Here is a 20,898-nt window from a genome sequence, read left to right as displayed (position 1 = left end):
AGAATATTTTATACAATGTTGCAAGTTCAGACTCAAGATGATAATTGATAAAAATGATTCAAGTTCATTGCAGACAGGCCATGCGTAGCCAATGTGATTTCTAGGATATTTATTTTTAGCAGAATATGTTCTACCTGTAGGCTGCAATGTTCTTATTTGTTGACTTTATGTAGGCAATCTTTGTACATAGTTGGCAATGGCAATAAAGTCATTTTTAGGTTTGTATCATTTAGATTTTGATAGAAATTTGATTAACCACGGGACAATGATGTTGAGATACCCAAGACATTATTAGAAATGAAATGAAACTGTCCCACAAAAATGTACAAATAAAAACCATAACTGGCACGCAGATTGGTAGAAATGTTAAGATAAATTGGCATTTAACATGAGAAAGGTTACCGACTCCTCGTGTAGCCTATTACCAGAAACTTCAGGAGAGTAATGGCAGAATCTGCGAAAGCCAGCGAGAGCGGTAGGAGGATGGCCGGGTCAGGTTAAGTTGTTCTTCTTCTGGTTATCTTGATCTCTGGTCATTTGTGTATTATTTCATCAAATAGTGCACTCAAAGCATCAGACTGCATATAGCTGATTTATTAAAACACATAGGGTGTGTCTATATATGGAAAAATACACGTTTTAACATGTTAACCAATCAATTGGTCAAAAGAACAGCCGAATTTCAGTCGGTCAAGATTATTTTTATTTGGGGGACAGCCCTATAATCAAATATCATTATCTTCAACACCTAACAATCTGCTCAATCTTCCATGATTCAGAGTGGAGGTGGAGGGGCATCTCTGCCTTTGCAAAGCATGTTTTGAATGATGTTCAATATAACACTTTGTAACTGTACAATTACCATGTTAATACCACTTTATTTTGTGCTGTAATATAAAGTGATAGCCTGCTGGTATAAAGACATTCAGGTCAACATAAGACTAAAATGCCATTACATTCCACATCCCACTCCATAATATCAGCCTCCAGAAATCTCCATGTTGACTGTTACATATCCTCCTCCACTTAAACTATGCTCAGACAGGAGAGAGTCAACAGTCTGTTCTGCACTGTATCCCAAATAGTTCCTATAATAGTGCACTACTTTTGACTAAGTTGCAGTCTGTTTTGGAATGGGTGGCCAACAATAAACTGGTCCTGAACATCTTTAAAACTAAGAGCATTTTATTTGGTACAAATCATTCCCTAAGTTATAGACCTCAGCTGAGTCTGGTAATGAATGGTGTGGCTGTTGAACAAGTTGAGGAGACTAAATTACTTGGTGCTACCTTAGATTGTTAACTGTCATGGTCAAAACATATAGATTTAATGGTTGTAAAGATGGGGAGAGGTTTGTCTGTAATAAAAGAGATGCTCTGCTTTTTTGACACCAAATTCCAAAAAGCAAGTCCTGCAGGCTCTAGTTTTGTCTCATTTTGATTATTGTCCAGTCGTGTGGTCCAGTGCTGCAAGGAAATACCTAGTTCAGCAGCAGCTGGCCCAGAACAGAGTGGCACGTCTTGTTCTTCATTGTAATCAGAGGGCTGATATAAATACTGTGCATGCCAGTCTCTCTTGGCTAAGAGTTGAGGAGAGACTGACTGCATCACTTTTTTAATAAGAAACATTAATGTGATGAAAATCCCAAATTGTTTGCAAAGTCAACTTACACACAGCTCTGACACACACACACTTACACCATCAGACATGCCACCAGGGGTCTTTTCACAGTCCCCAAAAACAGAACAATTTCAATAAAGCATACAGTATTTTATATAGTCTTGGCCAAACGTTTTGAGAATGACACAAATATTATTTTTCAAAGTCTGCTGCCTCAGTTTGTATGATGGCAATTTGCATATACTCCAGAATGTCATGAAGAGTGATTAGATGAATTGCAATTAATTGCAAAGTCCCTCTTTGCCATTCAAATGAACTGAATCCCGAAAAAAAAAAAATTCCACTGCATTTCAGCCCTGCCACAAAAGGACCAGCTGACATCATGCCAGTGATTCTCTCGTGAACACAGGTGTGAGTGTTGAAGAGGACAAGGCTGGAGACCACTCTGTCATGCTCATTGAGTTCGAATAACAGACTGGAAGCTTCAAAAGGAGGATGGTGCTTAGAATCATTGTTCTTCCTCTGTCAAACATGGTTACCTACAAGGAAACACGTGCCGTCATCATTGCTTTGCACAAAAAGGGCTTCACAAGCAAGGATCCTGCTGCCAGTAAGATTGCACCTCAATCAACCATTTATCGGATCATCAAGAACTCAAGGAGAGTGGTTCAAATGTTGTGAAGAAAGCTTCAGGGCACCCAAGAAAGTCCAGCAAGCGGCAGGACCGTCTCCTAAAGTTGATTCAGCTGTGGGACCGGGGCACCACCAGTACAGAGCTTGCTCAGGAATGGCAGCAGGCAGGTGTGAGTGCATCTGCACGCACAGTGAAGCAAATACTTTTTTGAGGAGGGCCTGGTGTCAAGAAGAGCAGCAAAGAATCCACTTCTCTCCAGGAAAAACATCAGGGACAGACTGATATTCTGCAAAAGGTACAGGGACTGGACTGCTGAGGACTGGGGTAAAGTCATTTTCTCTGATGAATCCCCTTTTCGATTGTTTGGTGCATCCGGAAAAAAGCTTGTCCGGAGAAGACAAGGTGAGCGCTTACCATCAGTCCTGTGTCATGCCAACAGTAAAGCATCCTGAGACCATTCATGTTGCTTCTCAGCCGAGGGAGTGGGCTCACTCACAATTTTGCCTAATAACACATCCATGAATTAAGGATGGTACCAACACATCCTCTGAGAGCAACTTCGAACAATTTGGTGACGAACAATGTCTTTTCCAGCATGATGGAGCACCTTGCCATAAGGCAAAAGTGATAACTAAATGGCTCGGGGAACAAAACATCAATATTTTGGGTCCATGGCCAGGAAACTCCCCAGACCTTAATCCAATTGAGAACTTGTGGTCAATCCTCAAGAGGCGGGTGGACAAACAAAAACCCACAAATTCTGACAAACTCCAAGCATTGATTATGCAAGAATGGGCTGCCATCAGTCAGGATGTGGCCCAGAAGTCAATTGACAGCATGCCAGGTCGGATTGCACAGATCTTGAAAAAGAAAGGTCAACACTGCAAATATTGACTCTTTGCATCAACTTCATGTAATTGTCAATAAAAGCCTTTCACAATCATGAAATGCTTGTAAATATACTTCAGTATTCCATAGTAACATCTGACAAAAATATCTAAAGACACTGAAGCAGCAAACTTTATGGAAATGAATATTTGTGTCATTCTCAAAACTTTTGGCCACGACTGTAGAGCCATTATTGCATGGAACTCCGTTGCTTAAAACCTAAAGCAAAGCTCTGTGGTTCAGTCCCTATGAACGTTCTCTCCAAGCTGCGCAATTCCTCCAGGACTGCCACGCAGAAGAAATACCATGCCGCGCAGAGAGGCAAGAGATTGAGACTTCACGGAGTTCGCCCCATTAGTTTGCAGTATATAGCTCAACGTTTTTTTCTGTGATCGAATCAACATTATATCAGCCCCTTTCCAATGCAACAAACCAAAACAAATCTAACTTTGCAAGATTGAGTCTGTGATTTTGTTGTAAGCAGAGCCAGAGCGCAATGGAGTAGAATTCTATTGGCGGTAATAGCCCAAGTGGGGTCTTTCAATCACACGCAAGTGAATATGCTTTTCAGATCTGACGACCAGAGCGCAGAGAAACACACGTGTGCACATTTGTTGATATTATTTGCTAGTTAGCGAGTTATTAGCCCAGTGTTAGATAAGCATAGGTCATCAATGTGAAGTTACTGCTTCCTACTACAGCATAAAATGTGTAGGATACATTTCACACTGTCTTTGAAAAGCCAGGCAGCTGAAAAGCTTAAATCTTAAATAAAGGGGCATTTTGTATTTTGAGACAGGCATGAATATGCAAGTAAGCAAATAAGGAGAGGGGTAGTCTACATTGTCTAATTCTCTATGGTAATAATAATTAGTTTTATGTTGTAAAGTGGTTTCTTGCATCATACAACCCAATACAATGCAATTTGCAGTCATCTATTTGGCCCATGGTGTTACAGACCAAGTAAAAAAATCCTTAATTCATGTTAAGCCCTTCATAATGTAAAATCATTGTTTTTTTAAAGTTTCATGCAATGTAGGCCTGCATTGAACACCACATATAGGCTACAGTAAGATATATCATATAAACCTAAATGTTATGGGATTCGGTGCACGGTGCATTGGTTTTGTTGGTAGGCCTACATTATGCTCAAATAGCTACGATAGCCTATTGGCTACAGTCTAAAACTGTAAAGTTACGGCTTCCGTGTTTACTGTAAACATTCGTACAATGTTCAAGTGTCCGCTTACAAGGCCAGTGCCCCCGAAAATGTGAGGGAACACTGGTCCCTATGCAGCATTAGCGACAGTGGGGCTCAGACAGAGCTGCTTTGTCTCCACAATACTGATCTGAGAAGATTGAAAGCGTAAACGCTTAGCTACGAGTCTTATTGGATCAAATGTCATGTCCCATTACAAAAGCTCAAGTCTGTACACGACAAAGCCACAACATCATTGCTGTAGTACGACCACATCTGCGACAACATGCACATCTGCGATAAGCAGTTGGCGGAATGGTTAAAAACAACACCTAACACTTATATTAAATCATAGGCCTAAACTAATCTAGCGTAGCGTTAGCCTATAGGCAACACAAAGTTTCAAGTGTCTGACAACATCATAAGCCAACAGGTATTTTAATCTCATCTGGATATTCATGGTGGTGTCACTATGCTTGATATACTTGATAATGATGTGTGCTATTCAAATACATAGCCAGTTAAACAGGTTAAGGAAACCGGCCAGGGAATCGACAGTCAAACGTCTGTGGCAGCACCTGGGCTGTGTCCCATATGACACCCTATCCCCTATATAAATGCACAGCAAGGTTTACGTTCAGATTTTTTTTAAAGTACTGACTAGCGCGCACACACACACAAATTACTATACACACACACCTCAAAGTACTACACACACACACCTCAAAAAACTATACACACACACCTCAAAACACACCTCAAACCGCCAGTCGCCAGACATGTTTGAACCGTCAGCAGCAGTCTCTCTCTCTCCTCTCGCTCCCCCTTCCCCCTCTCTCCTCTCTTACTCCAGGCCCGAGGAGCTCTGCACTCAGCCCTGTGACACGCATGAGTAATCCGCTCAACTATCACTGGTAGCTCTGAGAAAAAAAAACACAGCCACCCTGACCATTATATATGCTCAAAACAGAAGAGGATGTGGCTGCAAAGAAAATGGCTGGGAAAAACAGACTACTGTTATTCATACACACCCAATGCCTGACGTTTTAAATGAGGCTAATCCTGTTAAAAACAACTCAAGATATTTTAGAACACAACAGAATATGCAGCGGCATATCAATAGCAACACTAAACTGGGATACTCCCCTGGTTATAAAGATCATGTTCACAGCTACAGTGAGTTGCACGTGACGTGAGACACGTCCCAAATTGCACCCTCTACCCTCTGGGGTACTGTGCTAAATACAGAATAGGAAGTGTCCGATTTTTCTTCTTCTCCTTCTGTAGTCCCGGTGATATATTTTTCACAAATGAGGATAAGTCTAACCATAGTGCTGGATAAAGAATAGACTAGTTAATGTTACTGTTGGTGAAATGGGAGCCAGCCAGCAGCATCTTTCTGCAATACAACTTTACAGTGAGAGAGAGGTTGGAGTGTGTGGGTGAGCGTGTGTTGGAACCCAACACAGACAGGCAGAAGGGGAAAGATAGTATTTCAATAACACTAACCCCATCCTTTCTCATGGTTGCTGTGCAATATTGTCCTCAGACACGAATATGATTCCCTCAGACACTTTATACTCCAATAACACAGTTCACTGATATGATTTGTACATAAAGGGTAAAGTAGACTCATGGGGCTGTGTTACAAATTATACCCTATTCCCTATATATTGCAGTGGGCCCTGATCAAAATTAGTGCACTACATAGGGAATGTACTGGCATTTGGCATGCAACTATGGTCATGGAACTGGTCCCAGATCAAAATACCTTTACATACAGTTGAAGTTGGAAGTTTACAAACACTTAGGTCATTAAAACTCATTTTTCAACCACTCCACAAATTTCTTGTTAATAACAAACTATAGTTTTGGCAAGTTGGTTAGAACATCTACTTTGTGCATGACACAAGTAATTTTTCCAACAGTTATTAACAGACAGATCAGGGAGTCAGAAGTTTACATACACTAAGTTGACTGGGCCGTTAAACAGCTTGGAAAATTCCAGAAAATTAGGTTATGGCTTTAGAAGCTTCTGATAGGCTAATTGACATCATTTAAGTCAATTGGAGGTGTACCTGTGGATGTATTTCAAGGCCCACCTTAAAATGCAGTGCCTCTTTGCATGATATCATGGGAAAAACAAAAGAAGTCAGCAAAGTCCTCAGAAAAAAATTGTAGACCTCCACAAGTCTGTTTCATCCTTGGGAGCAATTTCCAAACGCCTGAAGGTAACACGTTCATCTGTACAAACAATAGTACGCAAGTATAAACACCATGGGACCACGCAGCCGTCATACCGCTTAGGAAGGAGACGCGTTCTGTCTCCTAGAGATGAACGTACTTTGGTGCGAAATATGCAAATCAATCCTACAACAACAGCAAAGGACCTTGTGAAGATGCTGGAGGAAACAGGTACAAAAGCATCTATATCCACAGTAAATCGAGTCCTATATTGACATAACCTGAAAGGATGCTCAGCAAGGAAGAAGCCACTACTTCAAAACCGCCATTAAAAAGCCAGACTACGGTTTTGCAACAGCACATGGGGATAAAGATCATACTTTTTGGAGAAATGTCATCTGATCTGATGAAACAAAAATAGAACTGTCTGGCCATAATGACCATCGTTATGTTTGGAGGAAAAAGGGGGAAGCTTGCAAGCCGAAGAACACCATCCCAACTGTGAAGCACAGGGGTGGCAGCATCATGTTGTGGGGGTGCTTTGCTGCAGGAGGGACTGGTGCACTTCACAAAATAGATGGCTTAATGAGGATGGAAAATTATGTGGATATATTGAAGAAACATCTCAAGATATCAGTCAGGAAGTTAAAGCTTGGTCGCAAATGGGTCTTCCAAATGGACAATGACCCCAAGCATACTTCCAAAGTTGTGGCAAAATGGCTTAAGGACAACAAAGTCAAGGTATTGGAATGGCCATCACAAAGCCCTGACCTAAATCCTATAGAAAATTAGTGGGCAGAACTGAAAAAGCCTGTGCGAGCAAAGAGGCCTACAAACCTGACTCAGTTACACCAGCTCTGTTAGGAGGAATGGGCCAAATTCACCCAACTTATTGTGGGAAGCTTGTGGAAGGCTACCCAACACGTTTGACCCAGGTTAAACAATGTAAAGGCAATGCCACTAAATACTAATTGAGTGTATGTAAACTTCTGACCCACTGGGAATGTGATGAAAGAAAGAAAAGCTGAAATAAATCATTCTCTCTACTATTATTCTGACATTTCACATTCTTAAAATAAAGTGGTGATCCTAACTGACCTAAGACAGGGAATTTTTACTAGGATTAAATGTCAGGAATGGTGAAAAACTGAGTTTAAATGTATTTGGCTAAGGTGTATGTAAACCTCCGACTTCAACTGTGAATATGAGATGGCAGTAATTGATAATAAGACAGTTCTGGGCCTATCTGTCGTTAAATTGTGCATCATTCAAAACCAGCTGATGCTTCGAGTCAGTCTAAATGATGACATTGTTTTACCTGAGATTACATGATTAATAAACCATTTTAAAACAGGTTATTCCTCAAGGGGGGACACTACTTGTCATTGTATAAACAAAGTGTATGAAAATGCAGTGAGTCTCTCCGCATCTATGCACTGTCTGTGTCACATGGATGGAACTAAAGAAAACACACAGTTAGAGAGATGAGGGAGAGGTACAAAACAAAAGGACTTGAGGGGGAGGTCGAGAGATAGAGAGAGGGGGACAGCGAGAAAGGAGAGAGAATAAAGAAGAGATAAGAGAAGACACGAGAGTGACATAGTGTGAAAGAGGAGAGAAAGAGAGAAGGGACAGAGGTGTGAGGGAGAGAGAGAGAGACACTCCATAACACATTGCAAGAGTTTGTCGGTCAGGCAGCTTAGCTAGCTTCAGAAGCAGCATACAGAACTATTTGTCTACGGTAATCACTGCAGAATGGATTATGACAACAGTAGTGGAAGAGAGAGGGCCCTGGGGCTATGGTCTTTGGGTGAGGCAGTAGAGGTGAGGAGGTGATCAGTGAATCAGTCAGGTTTTACACACAAAACCAAACAACAAGAGTAAGTCTGGACTGAAGATCCTCAAGAGGACATTAGAGAGAAAGCCAGAGACAAGAAGAACAAATAGAATAAAATCACAAGGCAGGTAGGTTGCTTCCTCCCACAGATCCTCCCCAAACTAGGTAGGATGACATGGGCATGGCAAAAAAACAAATTGGTTCTCAAGTGAAACAGCACAAATAGCTGCTCAGAGGAAAAAAAGGTCTGTCCCAGAAAGACCTACTTAATAGTTTTACCAGCTTGACTGACGGTGATGTTTTGTTTTGTTTCCTGCTCAGGCAGGGGACACTTCCTTCCTGTCCAGACAGAGACAGCACCTGCACCATTTACTTTTCTGTGTGTTTCCTGTGTGTCTGAGTCTCTACACACTGTGTCTACTCCCTACACTAACTCTACTGTGTCTCTATGTGTCTACTTTCTATACTCTTAGAAAAAAGGGTTCCAAAAGGGTTCTTCAGCAGTACACATAGGAGAACCCTTTTTGGTTCCATGTAGAACTCTCTGTGGAAGGGGTACTACATGGAACACAAATGGGTTCTTCAAAGGGTTCTCCTATGGGGACAACCGAAGAACCCTTGTAGGTTCTAGATTGCATCTTTTTTCGAAGAGAGTGTGTCTCTACCGTGTCTCTAGTCTTACCAGAAGACATCAGTTTGGAGCACGGAAGCTGCTCTATTTCCTCAATCAACTGGACAAATAAGCGCAAAAACAGGCATTGTTTTTATTCCGCTTTCTTCCGACAGCTGGAGAAGCTAAAGAGGAAAACAAGCATGTACAGTGGCTTGGAAAGTATCCACCCCCTAGGCATTTTCCTATTTTGTTGCCTTTTGGGGGTTTTGTATCATTTGATTTACACAACATGCACACTTTGAAGATGCAAAATATTTTGTATTGTGAAGAAAACAAGAAATAAGACACAAAAAAAAACAGAACTTGAGCATGCATAACTATTCACACTTTTTCTGGCCACTCTTCCGTAAAGCCCAGCTCTGTGGAGTGTACGGCTTAAAGTGGTCCTATGGACAGATACTCCAATCTCCGCTGTGGAGCTTTGCGGCTCCTTCAGTTGGTCTCTTTGTTGCCTCTCTGATTAATGCCCTCCTTTCCTGGTCCGTGAGTTTTGGTTGGCGGTCCCCCTGGTGCCATATTGTTTCCATTATTTAATAATGGATTTAATGGCGCTCCGTGGAATGTTCAAAGTTTCTGATATTTTTTTATAACCTAACCCTGATCTGTACTTCTCCCCAACTTTGTCCCTGACCTGTTTGGAGAGCTCCTTGGTCTTTGTGTTACAGACTCTGGGGCCTTTCAGAACAGATCAGATCATGTGACAGATCATGTGACACTTAGATTGCACACAGGTGGACTTTATTTAACTAATTATGCGACTTCTGAAGGTAATGGGTTGCACCAGATCTTATTTAGGGGCTTCATAGCAAAGGTGTGAATACATATGCACGCACCACTTTTCAGTTTTTTGGGGAATCTGGACTATTTGTATGTCCATTACATGAAATCTAAATAAAAATATATTTAAATTACAGGTTGTAATGCAACAAAATAGGAAAAACGCCAAGGGGGATGAATAGTTTTGCAAGGCACTGTGGTACATCCGTTAGCAGAGGTAGCTGATTGGATGGCCATGTATTAGGAGGGAGACTGCCTAACCACCAAGCTGCCAGATCCTTGTTATTCTGTAGCATTGCTGTTAAACAAAATAGAGCAACCAATGCAAAATAGAGCAACCAATGCAAAATAAAGCAACCAATGCAAAATCTATAGTACTCCTCAATCTGTTAGGAATAATTGTGTGGATTCTGTTATTGGATTGGCCTACAAGGGAAAACTTGCCCGTGTAATTCAACGACACAGTTATTATACAGTAAGTAAGAAATATGGAAATGAGTTATGTTAAATTGAGTTAAATAACATAATGACAATAATATCAGAGCGGGTAACAGGTGCATTCTCACTTTACTTGCTGGGTGCTCTGCCATATATGAAAATTACTTGAAATGAAACCCCACGTTCAAGAACATTGGGAAACAGCGGCACTCCAAAATGTTTTAGTTTTTTAAAAGATGTCATCTCATTTCATCTTTTTACTTTCAGCCGGGCAGGCTAAGGCGTTTCAGCAATTATGCCTTCATCGGAGCATCGGGAGATGTGCTAAAGCCATTGTTTTTATGCAAGTGCTTAGGTGCACAGGGCAGTGCATAGTGGTATTCAAAACATTAGTCAACCAACAATTGTTACAATATACAGTAACAGTCAAAAGTTTCGACCCACCTACTCATTCAAGGGTTTTTCTTTATTTTTTTTACTATTTTCTACATTGTTGAATAAAAATGAAGATTATCAAAACTATGAAATAACACATATGGAATCATGAAGTAACCAAAAATAGTGTTAAACAAATCAGAATATACCCTCTGCCTTGATGACAGCTTTGCACACTCTTGGCATTATCTCAACCAGCTTCATGAGGTAGCCACCTCGAATGCATTTCAATTAACAGGTGTGCCTTGTTATTAAATGTTAATTTGTGGAATTTCTTTCCGTCTAAATGCGTTTGAGCCAATCAGTTGTGTTGTGACAAGGTAGTGGTGGTACATCCGTTCTGCCAGTCACATTCTGTTAAAGTTCCCCAAAGCACACACATCCTTGGGTCGCTCGTCTTTTCTTTTCTGTGATGTATTGTTGACTCTACCTTCTTGCCCTTTGTGCTGTTGTCTGTGCCCAATAATGTTTGTACCCTGTTTTGTGCTGCTGCCATGTTGGGTTGCTACCATGTTGCTGTCGTCATGTGTTGCCGCCATGCTGTCGTTGTCTTAGGTCTCTCTTTATGTAGTGTTGTGTTGTCTCTCTTGTTGTGATGTGTGTTATGTCCTATATTTTTATTTCATTTTTTAAATTATTATTTAAAAGAATTAATCCCCATGTCCCCGCAGGAGGCCTTTTGCCTTTTGGTAGGCCATCATTGTAAATAAGAATTTGTTCTTTAACTGACTTGCCTAGTTAAATAAATGTTAAATAACAAATTAAATAAATACAGAAGATAGCCCTATTTGGTAAAATACCAAGTCCATATTATGGCAAGAACAGCTCAAATAAGCAGAGAAATGAGAGTCCATCATTACTTTAAGACATGAAGGTCAGAAAATGCGGAAAATGAAGAACTAAAAATTAAGAAAGTTTCTTCAAGTGCAGTCGCAAAAACCATCCAGCGCTATGATTAAACTGGCTCTCATGAGAACCGCCACAGGAAAGGAAGACCCAGAGTTAGAATTGCAGCCCAAATAAATGCTTCACAGAGTTCAAGTAACAGACATCTCAACATCAAAGAAACCACTACTAAAGGAAACAAATAATAAGAAGAGACTTGCTTGGGCCAAGAAATACGAGCAATGAACATTAGACTGGTGGAAATCTGTCCATTGGTCTGATGAGTCCAAATTTGAGATATTTGGTTTCAGTCACTGTGTCTTTGTGAGACCCAGAGTAGATGAACAGATGATCTCTGCATGTGTGGTTCCCAATGTGAAGCATGGAGGAGGAGGTGTTATGGTGTGAGGGTGCTTTGCTAGTGACACTGTCAGTGATTTATTTAGAATTCAAGGCACACTTAACCAGCCTGGCTACAACAGCATTCTGATGTGATATACCATCCCATCTGGTTTGCGCATAGTGGGACTATCATTTGTTTTTCAACAGGAGAATGACCCAACACACCTCCAGGCTGTGTAAGGGCTGTTTGACCAAGAAGGAGAGGGGTGGAGTGCTGCATCAGATGACCTGGCCTCCACAGTCACCTGACCTCAACCCAATTGAGATGGTTTAAGATGAGTTGGACCAAAGAGTGAAAGAAAAGCAGCCAACAAGTGCTCAGTATATGTGGGAACTCCTTCAAGACTGTTGGAAAAGCATTCCAGGGTGAAGCTGGTTGAGAGAATGTCAAGAGTGTGCAAAGCTGTCATCAAGGCAAAGGGTGGCTACTTTGAAGAATCTCAAATATATTTTGATTAGTTTAAAAACTTTTTTGGTTTTACTTCATGATTGCATATGTGTTATTTCATAGTTTTGATGTCTTCACTATTCTACAATGTAGAAAATAGTAAAAAATTAAGAAAAACCCTTGAATGAGTAGGTGTGCAAACTTTTGACTGGTACTGTATATGTGACCGACTGCCTTGATTCAGTCTTATGTATCGACATTTTAAATGGTGTGTTTTACATTGGATAAAACCAGAGACACAGAGCTACAAAATGGAATATCATAAAATGCATTTGAGGAACAATAGGAAAGTTATTCTGCTTTGAAATTTGAACAACTTGTAACCTGCTGGAGTGCTCTTCTTTGTCTACACCCATTCAGCATCATTCACACCCTCTTAAGCTTTAGCCCCACCCAAACTCTGACCATTTTACTCGCCCTAGCAAAGCTGGTTGGGCTGTTTTCATGTTATCCAGAGCGTGACAACCTGTGCTGCTGGCAACAATTTAATTGCGTTTTTTTGCCAACGTTTTACTGACACCGGCCATATTCAATAACTGTTGAGCGTTCGTAAATTCATCAGTTATTCTGCATTCTGTCACATTCAGATGAGAGTGCTCTGAAATCAGAGTAGATGGCCAGACTGAATTTACGAATGCACCCGAAATGGTTACTTGTAGTCTTTTGTTAAAACATATAGCTAATTATCTAAACAATTAACCATATTCCCAACTCATGACGTTACTACCCTGGAAGAATCTGCAGGTAGTTAACCAACCAGGTTCAATGTTAGCTAGCCAAGCAAATGGCTCTGAGAGACGAATAATAAGACCATACACGTAATGTTAGCTAGCGATCGAGCCAGCTAATGTTAGCTAGCGAACAGTACACTTTTAACTTGAAATGAAAAGACTGTCAAAATTAGAAATGTGTAATATCTGAAAATGTAGCTAGCTAGACTATCTTACCCGTGGCCTGAAACCTGAGTAGATAGCCAGAGCAAATTTACCAGCTACATCTATCAACAGTTGTTGCAGTGACATTCTATTGAAACAGACACTTGCATAGTGGAGTCTTTTGTTAAGACCAAACCAACTCATGACGTTCCTACCCTGCATGAATCTGCAGCTAGCTAACCAACCAGGTTAATGTTTGCTAGCTAATATTAAGCTAGAACTAGCCAAGCAAAAGCCTCTGAGATACGAATAAGAAGATCATACATGTAACGTTAGTGAACCAGCCAGCTAACTTTAGCTATCTAACAGTACACTTTAACATAATAAAAAAAACACTTTCTGGCAAAATTAGATATGTGTAATATCTGAAAATGTAGCTAACTAGCTATCTGACCCATATACATCATGGATGGATGCGTCTCCTGTCACAAATGCCATGGTTGCCATTAGTTTGAAGATGTAATCTGGAGATATGTTTTTTCTCCATCTCCTTAACTATCATACTTGAAATCCACTGATTTCAAAACTCGGTCCTCCAGAAAGTGGAGAGCAACACGTATGCAGTTTTACTAGGCAATATATATTTTTTAAAAGCTGCGTTAGACATGATTACCTACACATACTGACCAGCTCAAATAGATAGAAGCGTGCTCTATGGCACACTAATCCAAACTTATCTCTCGGCATGTCCAACCCACTCATTATCTCAGCCAATCACGGCTAGCGGAAAGGTTGCTGGCTTTTTTTGTGGCTAAACCAACTAGACTCGTAATTTAACCATTTTATTCGTATATACACATGGCATACAAGTTTGTTATCAAGGCACATGAAAGATCACATGTTCCAGAAGACATTTCTGCCACACAAAAAAAAACCCGCGACATACGCCTAGTTTCCTGAAACGGGTCACATATACAAATACCCAGATCAGCAGAATAAACTCAAATAACATTAAGGTATCAATTTTTTGAAAGGGCCTGAACAAGAAATCATAATTTAGACCTCGAGGGTGCATGGTATTTAATCTATCAGTCCAAAGCATTTTAGAGAGGTTGCCACTTCTGATGGATGTGACCTGTTCCAGAAAGAATTGGCCAGTGTTTTATGATTTCACTTTTGATTTTGTTTGAATAATGATTGTTACAAAGCATAGTCATGACATGCTGTCCTTTTGGGGCTTCTGAGCTAGGAGGTGGGAGCGCTGAATAACAGGTCTATAACATCATCTGTTAGCAATCTTGTGTGTCATTTCCTTTGCCAGAGCGCCAGACTCTTTCAGTGTAGAGCAGTTGCGTCTCAGGTGTAGAAACTGGCCAGTCGGGATAGTGGTTTTGAGATGTCTCGGATGATAACTGTTGAAGTGGAGGACAGTATTCCTCTGTTGGTTTCCAATAGATCGTAGTTTGGATTTTGTTAGCATCATCCTTGAATATTTTGAGATCTAGGAAGTTGATACTGTTGGGGCCACTTTCAACAGTGAATTGAAGGAAAGTCGTTGTGTTGATCAGATAACGGACAAAGTAATTAAGATTCTCTTTAGATGAACCCCAAAATAAAATTGTAGTCAATGTAGCGCTTCCAAAACTTAATATGGGGAAGAAAAGGTTTAGTCTTTATTTTTAACATACACTGCCTCCCAATTTCAAGAGCTCCAACAGAAAGTAATCAGGGGGATTTACAGTCGTCACGTGACTTTAGAAATTTGGCAATCGATTGTAGGCCTTCAGCATGGGGAATAAAAGTGTACAGACTGGCCACATCTAATGTCACAAGTAGTACATCGGAATCAATTTGACAGTCATTTAAGCAGTTGAGTAGATCTTTTGTGTCTTTTAAAAATGATGGCAACTTGAAAACCATAACTTTCAGAAAAAAATCTATGAAGAAAGGGGCTCTGTGACTGATCCTGTCGCTGATAATAGGTATGGGTGAAGGCTGAGTCAGGTTCTTATGTACTTTCAGAAGGGAATAGATAACTGGGGTGACTGGATAGGTGACATTTAGGAACTCGTATTCACGCTTGGTGATCCAGCTTTGGTGAGACGCATGTTGTAACATGCCATCAATTTCGGATTTTAAAGAAGCAATAGGGTCACTTCGCAAGGGTTGATAGGAACCAGACAGTTTCAGGTGCTTTCTATTTTCAGAATTATAATAGCTCATGTCCATAACAACTATTGCGTCACCTTTGTCCTCGGGTTTTATGACCATGTCCTTATTCTCCTGGAGATTTTTTAGTGCTTGTCTTTCGGCTGGAGGAAGATCGTGATATTGGGGTCCCTGGCATTTTTTTTAGATACAGTTTCCCATTCATTTTCAACCAGTCTGCCAAACAAGGTGACAAGTGGGCTTGTATGGGTAGGGAATACAAACGATGAGGGTTTTGAGAAAGAACGAGGAATAGGGGAGGGACCGCTGTGTTGGGGTTCCCCTTTCTTAGTAGGGTCTTTCGATATGTAGATTGTACTGGATCTGTTCAGAGGGGAAAATAAAAATTTCAGGTGCAGTTGTTGCATGAATTTGTAGGTATCCACCTTCAATTTGAAGGCTTTCATGTTTTGATTAGTGGATAAAGACTGTCCCTTACTTAACATAGACTCCTGCGTCAGTGTCAAGGATGTTTTGTAGAGGTTCAGGACAGGAACTTGCCTGTCCTGGGTGACCACCTTAGGGGACCCCATGCCCCATCTGCCCCTCCTGGTCTTCTTCTTCTTGGTGGTTGGTCTCTTGGATAGCTCGGTCTTCCGCAAAAGGCGGTGCATGGTCTCATTGTCTGTGTCACTTGGAGTGCTCATCTGGTTATCGGTTGAGAAGAGATTGCCACCTGCCTGTCTGCAGGTGTATCTTGTGTTTGTTCCCTGGCTACAAAGACTTGTTGTCTTTGTAGCCCTTTTAAGTCCCTCATTTTATCCCCCAAGACTGCTGTAATTGTTTTTTTAGCATCTCAATGGAGGTGGTCATTTCTCAAGCAAATTCAGCTGCGTCATCTGATTTAGGGAGTTCTTTGATTTTGCTCTATACCATTTGTATAGCTCTCAAAAGGTTTAAGCGGCAATCTGCCTTTTACATACAGTTTTCAGGCATTAGTTTTCAGCCATGAACTACAATCCCGACACTATGTTTTAACCTTTAGAAACTTAAATAATCGTTGCAGTAAGATGCACTTACTGTAGCAGTTTTGCATAGATCCATATAGCTATGGGTGCCACCGTCCGAAAAAACTACACTTCCCAAGTTATGCATTCACACAGGTGCTCAGATCATGCTAGATACACTACATAACCAAAAGTATGTGGACACATGCTTGTCGAACATTTAATTCCAAATTCATGCGCATTAATATGGAGTTGGTCACCCCTTTGCTGATATAACAGCCTCCACTCTTCTGGGAAGGCTTGCCAATACAACATTGCTGCAGGGACTTGCTTCCGTTCAGCCACAAAAACATTTGTGAGGTCGAGCACTATTGTTGGGCGATTAGGCATGGCTCGCAGTCGGCGTTCCAATTCATCCCAAAGGTGTTCGATGGAGTTGAGGTCAGGGCTCTGTGCAAGCCAGTCAAGATCTTCTAAACCAATCTCGACAAACCATTTCTGTATGGACCTCGCATTGTCATGCTGAAACAGGAAAGAGCCTTCCCTAAACTGTTGCCAGGAAGTTGGAAGTACAGAATCATCTAGAATGTCATTGTATGCTGTAGCGTTAAGATTTCCCTTCACTGGAACTAAGGGGCCTAACCCGAACCATGAAAAACAGCCCCAGCCTTATTCCTCCTTCACCAAACTTTACAGTTGGCACTATGCAGTTAGGCAGGTAGTGTTCTCCTGGCATCTGCCAAAGCGAGATTTGTCCATCGGACTGCCAGATGATGAAGCGTGACTCATTACTCCAGAAAATGCATTTCCACTGCCCCAGAGTCCAATGTCTTTACACCACTCCAGCTGATGCTTGGCATTGCGCATGGTGATCTTAGACTTTTGTGTGGCTGCTTGGCCATGGAAACCCATTTCAGGAATCTCCCGACGAACACTTATTGTGCTGATGTTGCTTCCAGAGGCAGTTTGGAACTCGGTAGTGAGTGTTGCAACCGAGGATATACGTTTTTTATGCACTACGCGCTTCAGCCCTCACCTGTCCCGTTCTGTGAGCTTGCGTGACCTACCACTTCGCGGTTGACACGTTGTTGGCCCAAGACATTTCCACTTCACAATAACAGTACTTACAGTTAACCAGTGCAGCTCTTGCAGAGAGGAAATGTTACGAATGGAATTATTGGAAAGGTGGCATCCTATGACCATGGCACCTTGAGAATCACTGAACTCTTCAGTAAGGCCATTCTACTGCCAATGTTTGTCTATGGAGATTGCATGGCTGTGTGCTCGATTTTATACACCTGTCACCAACGGGTTTGGCTGAAATAGCCGAATCCACTCATTTCAATGGGTGTCCACATACTTTTGTATATATCGTGTAGCTAATTAGCGCAGGTGGGCGCCTCGTCTTCCGTCTGTTTTCTTTAAACAAGCACTGTAACATGGAGATAAGGCTGTGTGGGAACACTAGCCCTAACAAGGTGTGTATCAATTTAACCTTCTGTTTTTGAAAATTATTTATTGTTGATATGAAAGATAAGGTCCTTATGCTTCCAAAACAGTACCGCAAGTGACGGGTGTTGATGTTCAGATTGAGAATCGGGGCTCTTAACAAAACTTCCCCTGTACAGAAGAAGCCTTCGTCCAATGACTCTTATGTGTAATTGGTTTAATCAATAATGAGAACCTCAAGGTTAAAAGTGCACTTGTTAGTATCTGCTCCCATCTGGTATGCCAATAATACCATCAGCATATTTTCAATGTCATCTTATGTTTCTATAGTTCAGTTCCTATAGTTCAGAATAGAACGTGCACAGATTTCATCTGTCTCTTGTCCATGATAGAATGCTGGTCAGTCTAATAGTAAAAATAATTTTGGGCTATCTGTTCTTCACTATAAATATTTTTGACAACTTTTACTTCACTCCATTTCTAAAGAAAATAATGTACTTTTTACTCCATACATTTTCCAGATATGAAGAATTTGAAATTATTTTGATACTTAAGTATATTAAAAACGAAATACTTTGACTCCCCTAGTATTTTAGTGGGTGACTTTTACTTGAGTCATTTTATATTAAGGTATCTTTACTTTTTCTCAAGTATGACAATTGGTTACTTTTTCCACCACTGACCATAGGGAGGAAATTGTTGGCATTCCTCAATACTGAAGCAAACATAGCAGTTTGTCCATAGTGACACAAGAGGGGGGAAAGTCCCCAACAAGCAAACACATACACACACACACACACACACGATTCACGGGCTATCCTCTTCCACCGCCTAGTTATAGTATGCTAGTTCTATCTCTCTATATTACTTCTATACAGTCTACCATCCAATAGCCTACTCCGTGCAGAGTCGTTTCATTACAGAGCAGTAATAATAGTATGCCAGATTCCATTCAATAGGAGAAGAAGACTAAAATAATTAGTCCAAAATAAAGGAGTAAGTGACCCGTTTCAAAATGGAACAGCGATAATGTTATAGGGAAGACATTTAGTAATGCGCAACTTCATCCAAAGTTTTGCATGCCGGCTGATGTTCTTACGTTGATTTGCAAGACATCCACATACTAGCCTACTTCCAGATGCCATTTGATTTGACACGACCATACTATTACCACAGGCAGACAGTGACAACATCCTACAGGACACTTGGTGTCAGTCTTTTTTTAATGAAGAGAGCACGACTATAGCCAACTAATAACAACAACAATACAGTAGGTACTAGAAGGCGTATGTCATTGCTTAGAACCAAACTGGAAGGGGAGAGACGTAAAACAAAAACCATACGTCGATTTTAATAGATGAGCATTAAATAACATACGAACATATGGATAAAGGGGTGGTCACAACGTGCAGAATAAACATCACCCATAGTGAGAAAGGAAGATCGATATATTGTGCATATAGCCTCAAGTATCAGGTCTATAATGTAGCCTAAAGGAGAGCAGCAACATTCTGACAGCATCGCTACATTGTAGACACAATACTTATTCCGGTCCGTGTTGTTATGAACAAACAACCAACCGTTGACCAAGCATTGAAATGTTTCAATAACTGTTTGAAAACATATTATAACCGTGGAACAAGTGAATACATGTTATAACACTCATGTAAAATACTTTATCAGTGAAAAATAACTTCGTACGTACGCCCACAGGAGGTGGATCAGTTAAAGGAATTATTAAAGGAATTAGCAGCGATGGAAATTACAAAGAAGAGAGAGATGTGAAATGTACACTTTTAATATAACGTACCTTTCATGTGAAAAACAAATCCTAATTCCTTTTCAAAAACAATGAATCCGATCAAGTTGCATCAAAACGCTATAGTACATCCAATTTTGTCGTCAGCAAATGCAGACTAAAGTTTTACATTTAAACGGGGATTACACGCGTGTGTCGAGCGCCAGACCTCTATCCCTTTGGAACAGTAATAAGTAGGAATACATGTGGAAGGTGGAAGGGTGGCTTCAAACCATGGATAGGGGGGTTAGTACAGATTTGATATACTTTAGTAGTTGTTTTAATACCGATTGTTATTCAGTGAAAATATCTGTAAATGCATGTCTATTTTAATAGTCCAAGTATTCTCCTAGAGATATTTCGTTGCTCTTTTGATATCTATAAAGACAATGTAGATCGTAGGCAACTGCTCCCCCCTCAACGACTACCAGTTGGTATCGCCCACGGCTGCCTGTCATTCCATTCCTCCAGTCCCATGATTCCACACTGTAGCAGTGCAGTAGTATTTTGGAAGCCTGGTGGCACGGAGTGGGTAATACTGTATTTAGTAGTCTATTCTTGAAGGGAATGTCCACTCAAAATCTATATTTTGGTATTTTTTTTCATTAGTACACTGTTGATAGTCCCTAAATGTTTTGTATGTCAGCAGTCAGGTTTTCAAGATGTTTGACTTTCAAGAAGCAAAGTGTCATAGGCCACATCAACACGATGATACAAAATGACATGTATAGGTATAGAGTTTGAAACAGTCAACGTTTCTGCTTGATTTTAGATGTATAAGTCATAGGCTACTGGAATCAGAATATGGATGGGGAGAAGATAATAAATACACCACATTTCTAAAGTAAGGATCATCCAAGAATGGCATCAGAATTTAGACTACTACAGTAGACTATAGGATAGTAGATTATAGGCTGCACATTGCAGAACTGGTTTGGTTTTAGAGAGAAGCTGCTTGTCTGTATTTTCCCATTGTGAAGAAATTACATGTGGTATGACCCTAAAAAGCTCCTGTTACAATGGACTCTGGAGGACCATAAGACTTTATCCTGCTAGTCCAGAGCACCTCCCCTTACAAATGGCCCTGGTTACCCTATGTGTCCAGGTTAAAGTTAGTGCAGTAAATAGGGAATATTGGGTGCCATTTGGGACACAGACAGAGTTTAGGAAATGTATAGTGGGGACAACAAGAACCTAGTTTG

At 40.7% G+C, this 20,898-nt stretch overlaps 1 protein-coding gene across 2 annotated transcripts in view; it reads right to left on the bottom strand.

The window, feature by feature from the left end:
• Window positions 1-19,868, bottom strand: part of LOC124001834 (FERM domain-containing protein 6-like) — a 75,478-nt gene extending 55,610 nt beyond the window's left edge. Inside the window, exon 1 of one of the 2 annotated variants that reach the window (XM_046308951.1) lies at window positions 19,709-19,868. The gene's annotated coding sequence lies outside the window, so the exon portion shown is untranslated. Of the gene's footprint in view, window positions 1-5,097; window positions 5,218-19,708 lie in introns of those variants that run through there. The other variant, XM_046308952.1, reaches the window with a different exon arrangement.
• Window positions 19,869-20,898: the final 1,030 nt, after the last annotated feature.

Source organism: Oncorhynchus gorbuscha, linkage group LG17 (assembly GCF_021184085.1).
Source record: "Oncorhynchus gorbuscha isolate QuinsamMale2020 ecotype Even-year linkage group LG17, OgorEven_v1.0, whole genome shotgun sequence".
In the NCBI taxonomy this organism is placed as follows: domain Eukaryota; kingdom Metazoa; phylum Chordata; class Actinopteri; order Salmoniformes; family Salmonidae; genus Oncorhynchus; species Oncorhynchus gorbuscha.
Note: the sequence above shows the minus strand (reverse complement) of the source record. Positions and strands in the feature narration are given on the sequence as shown.